Raw genomic sequence first — 6000 nt, 5'->3', positions numbered from 1 at the left:
TCTGTAGTATAAAGCTGTCGTTATTTTCCGTCCAGTATCTGTAGTATAAAGCTGTCGTTATTTTCCGCCCAGTATCTGTAGTATAAAGCTGTCGTTATTTTCTGTCCAGTATCTGTAGTATAAAGCTGTCGTTATTTTCTGCCCAGTATCTGTAGTATAAAGCTGTCGTTATTTTCCGTCCAGTATCTGTAGTATAAAGCTGTCGTTGTTTTCCGTCCAGTATCTGTAGTATAAAGCTGTCGTTATTTTCCGTTCAGTATCTGTAGTATAAAGCTGTCGTTATTTTCCGTCCAGTATCTGTAGTATAAAGCTGTCGTTATTTTCCGCCCAGTATCTGTAGTATAAAGCTGTCGTTATTTTCCGTTCAGTATCTGTAGTATAAAGCTGTCGTTATTTTCCGTTCAGTATCTATAGTATAAAGCAAGCAGTTGTTTTGTTTTTGTTTTTATAATTGTTTTATATTTTGTTTTCTCGGGTCTTTTAATAATTCTAATTGCTTACTGTAACGATCAACCTTGTATTATTCAGCATTAGACATTGGTTTGATCGTTGTTTTAGGCCGTATAGAGTGACCTGTAATTTCCATACGGACTTTATGGATTGTTGTCTTATTTTGATATAAAAATAATTCCTGAGGTTTGATTGTTTTACGGATAATTGGACCAATTTTGACGTAAAATTTGTTGAAGAAGCTCTACTGCACATCTTTTGTTCCTTGGACATGTTAATGATTGATTCCGATGTCAGTGAAATCAATCAGCCTTTTATGTTCTTAAAAAAAGCTGCAGATATTGTGTGTTTACTTACTATTTAATTGATTTCAACCAATACCTCACTATATCCTACTACCACCTTGGCATAGTGATACGTGGTAACACGTAATGCCGGCGAACAGAAGATATTAATTTGATATTTATACTGATTAGTAAAAATATATTGCTATTAATTATGCTAATCACTTTAATGATTGGTGCAAATGAAATATTTAATGTGGGCTCAAACGAAATACGGGTTGTGGTGCAAATGAAAGATTAATTTTGCGCAAATCCAAACACGGGTTTCAATTTTATTTCATGTTTCTATTTTTGTATTTGTACTGATTAGTCAAAGATTTTTATCTCATGCTGAAATAAAAGATTTTTATCTCATGCTGAAATGAAAGATTTTTTACGGACGTGTAAGCAAAAACAAACACCTTTTTAGTTGGAAAATACATATAAGTAAGGTTTTTGTAACAGTTATTAAATGCAGTTATGTTTTAATAGGGATTTAAAAACTAACTGCATAACTTTAAGCATAATAAAGTGTTTATTCTTGAGGAATTTTTTGAAACAAATATAGGCGTGGTGTCTTCAGAAAATCTAGTGTTTTATAGTACAGTTATCCATTGAATCATCTGCCCTTTCGATATTTGTTATTGCGTGCAAAATTTTGATTTTACGTGTACATCAACAACAGGTTTGCAGTGATTTAGGGTCGAGTTTATATGCATCTATGCGTTATTCAAAACGCAAAATTCAAAACGAATAAATAGCGTTTTGCAATTAAAACCATGTCACCTATTTCAAATTGAAAATTCGATCGGAATTCTATCACTATTATAGTTATATAGTAACTCTATCTTACTTATCTTTAATAGTAACGAGTTTTAAAAATATGACCACCTTATCACCTTTTAATTTTGTTCAGAACATTGAATTTCGGTCATTATAATCCGAAAATTTCAAACAAATTTTATTACTTTCATACTATCAACACTGAAGCACAATCTACATTACGCATAGTTCCATCGGAAACTTATAGAACATCAGAAGTACAAGCCCTGTAGTAGAATTATTAAAAATATACTAGAATTTATTCAGTGCGCACACCTCGAGTTCCTGCAACACCGTACACCTGGTACACTCGTACACGAAAAAATCCTGGAATGATATAGAATGAAATTCAAAACAGTGTGGCTGTGGCCATTGATTGACACATTAAATTCATCCATTGACTGGGACAATTTAGGTGAACGTTTGTATGTGACGACCACTGCTCACTATGTACTTTTTAAAGACACTTAAACTATGGGGTCACCAAAGGTTCTCAACACCTTAATAAAGTAATTCGAAAAGTTAATGAGAAATAACACGATGTTTTGATGTATATCAATTATATAAATCAAAACATAAAGGTTATTCCTGATTATTTTTTCGAATTATTTTATAATTAAAGGCGTTAAGAAACCTTTGGTAACCCCACAGTTTAAATGTCGATCGTAGGTACGTCGTGAACAGTGGTCGTTACAGACAAACGTTCACGTAAATTGTCCCAGTCAATGGATGAATTTAATGTGTCAATCAATGGCCACAGCCACACTGTTTTGAATTTCATTCTACGTCATTTTGTACATACGGGACCAAACTTTGGGAAATCCAAATTATAAAACATTCGAGAACAGGAAACCCTTATAGGTTTATATAACATCGTTTCTCGACTTGTCAAATAGTCTGAAAACAGTCCGTAGATATTTTAAGAAATTTCATTTGAATTTACTCGAAATTTTGCATACGTATATATTTATCTTAAACACAGTACAACTTGTATCGTGACTATCCAAAGGAGATATTGTTTCGTAGGATTGTCCAAACTGAAAAAAGAAATACACAGATATATATATTGCAAATTGAATTAATTCGTTGGTATCGTTCGCCTCTCTTTTGCATTACATGCATGCAACAAAGCAACTTTTTAAATTAAAATTATACAACAAAAATTTGCAAATGGAACTTAATTTTACAGAGAATAACCAATAAACTTTCGTCCAGTACACCTTTATATTTGTATATACACACAAGAACCAATTACCACGACTGTTTATTCAGGACGTTGTAAAATGAGTAAGAGACAGCAGAAAGAGTCACAACAAAAACAAACATTGTCAAAACAATCAATTTGGTTAAATGATCACCAGTTATTGCAGTGTCGAATTTCATGGTCCTTTCTTTTGTTTCCTGTTCCGGTTCATCATATTCCTCTTCCATGATAACATCACCAACCTGGACAGGCTGTCTTCTATGTGCCGGAAGGAAAGGTAACGAGAATCGTCTGCCATATCCATTTCCAGAACTGAATTTAGAATTGTCTGATCCAATATTTGCCGCAAGTGAATACCGTCGTTGATTTAGTGATTTTGAATCTCGTGTTGCGCCATTAGACGACGAAGGGTGCCAAGAATGTCTTCTTTGGAGAAGAAAGCTACGCATTATGCATTATATATGATAAACAGCAATAAGTCGCAATATCCAGTAGAAACAACTTTGTGAATGCTAAAATGCAGAATGCCAACAATAAGAATTTGTGCAACGAATTAAGAATCACCAATATTACAGTTTCGTTGTAACTGAATATAAGACTTCCATGTTTAAACCAAGAGAACTTGAAAGTAGTCCAGATTACGATGAAGTCATAGGCTTTACATTCTTTCCCGTGGAGAGTTTGACATTAAACATCCCATCTTGCAATTATTTGGCTTATTTGTTTATGTTAAAATCCAAGTATCAAATGAATAGAACAAACAAAGGCGAGAAATTTTGTATTATACAGTGATTATAAACAAATAACTTCTACAATAAAACGCAAATTCATTGCTTTATTAGGATCTATGTTCAACTTTAAAAGGAAAAGTGATCAAGAGAGAACAATAAAGGAATGATTATAACATATAAATTGATTTATCGTTATCATATTACTGTCCAACATAAGTACATTATTTCTTAAATTATGGTCAGTTGCAAATTTGTGTTTTATTTGTTTGTCAGGTGTGTTACATAAAACACATACAGGTGTGAAACAACACCTAATATGTATATGTACAGTTTTTTGCTGCCTTGTGTATTCCCATGTTAGAAGCTAAAAGGGATACAAAACTTTAATTTTCGAACAGGTCTAAATAAAAAAGAATTGTCAAACTGGCACATACACAGTCAATATCAAAATGACATACTGAGCTTCAAATAGTAGGCCCCACACTGGGCGTAATTACAGACCGTCTAATATTCAAACTGACCACACGCACGATACACGCACGGTGAATGCACGATACACACACGGTACACGATAACGCACGGTACACGCACGATACACGATACACGCACGATGAGCGATGAGCGTTACACGGAGGATTAACGCAAAATGAATGATGAATGATGAACGCACGATACACGCACGATGCACGATGAATGATAAATACACGATACACGCACGATACACGCACGTTGAATGATTTATTGACGAATGAACAACGAACGCTTTTTACACGATTCTCAAAGCTATTCTATTTAGAATAGTATTTAAAATTGATATGCATTTTAATTAAAGGCAATACTTGTACATTGTACTTATAATACTTTCGATTGACAGATGTGCAAATGCATGCAGAAATGAATATGAACTCCTCTTGTTAACTTCGACCATAAACATGTACATTAATAATCCATATATTCAAAGTATGTACAAATCTTAAATAGTCTTTGTTTTGGCTTTCGGACTTTTTTCATCTGAGCGTCACTGGTTATATTTAGTCTTGTGTGGACGAAACGCACGTCTGGCGTATTAAATTTTAAATCTGGTACCTTTTGTTTAGTTTGTAACCCGGATTTGTGTTTTTTCTCAATCGATTTATGAATTTCGATCAGCGGTTGCCTTTAATAAAGTTATTTAAGTGCACGTGGTAAGCATAAAATAAAAAAAATGTCATGATATGAAAAAGGAATATCTTATTTGTGATAGCTGCGGATATGTTGCATAGATAGAACTCTTGATCGACAGGATAGGCAACGAATAAATAGCCAAAACGTTTACGCCAATCTGTTGGACTTTTGGATGGGCTCCATTCTAATTAATAAAATGATACTAATATAGTATGATAAAATACATACTTAACAGATCTGAAGAAATGATGAACTATGATTTATGTTTTATCAGCATTGAACGTTAATTCTAATGATGGGCAAGTATCCTTAACATTGAATTTAATAGAATGGTGGCTTATCCTGGACTTCTCTCTATCAGTATAGTAACCCCCGCAATGTGATCGTATCCGTTTAACAAAGCAGGTTGTATAAATCGGACAAAAAAGAAATTCTACTTGTGTGAGGATTAAACTAGAAGCTCTCGTTTTGCCAAAAATTGCGTCAGCCCCAAAAGAGCTTTAAATAGTATATACGACAGTACGTTAAACTCAAGATCTCCGTTTATTTTTTACAAAGAATAATGCTTTACTATCGAAAAATTAAAAAGAGTTACTTCTCTTCCAATAAGGAAATTAATTGGTTTTACGCTTAAATCATTCGAAACACCAGTTTTCATACTCAGGGCATTGATAGCATAATTAATATTTGGTGGAACTGTTTTCAATTTTCTGGCCTTCAAACTTTTAGGCGCAATTGACGAGTCTTGTGCAGACAAAACCTGTCTGGCGTACTTAAACCTAAAGTCAGACATATTTGATGACCTTTTGCGTCAATCGAAATGAATCAATTTCACTGTACTATTATAACAGGTCGGAACGTTTTAAGCATCGATTTATGAAATAACATTAGTGACTAGACAATATGACTGTGTCTTACCAAAGACTTAAAGACTGACATTTCCGCTTTTCCACTAAACACGCAGCATCTAGGAATAAGAGCAAACAAGTTTTTATTGTAAGAGCCTGAATAATATATACCAGCAGGATTACATAGTTTCCTGAAGATTGCTATATTTAAAGTACAGCACAGTGAAAATGCCAATTAGCTCATTAAAATCACTATGGATGTGACTTCAAACTTATTTTTCAAAGTTAATCGATGCATAAAATGGTTATTATTCATGTTTTTGTGTTCGTCGTAAGTACTTTGGTTTACAAAGAGAACGTACGATTTGCCTTACGAATTGAATGTAAAGTGCTTATTTGGCATAACAACAAAGCATATTAACAAATTGTTCCAAAATGATAGGGCCGGACAGATACAG

Source organism: Mytilus galloprovincialis, chromosome 4, assembly GCF_965363235.1.
Source record: "Mytilus galloprovincialis chromosome 4, xbMytGall1.hap1.1, whole genome shotgun sequence".
Classification (NCBI taxonomy): domain Eukaryota; kingdom Metazoa; phylum Mollusca; class Bivalvia; order Mytilida; family Mytilidae; genus Mytilus; species Mytilus galloprovincialis.
This window is presented reverse-complemented; position numbering follows the sequence as displayed.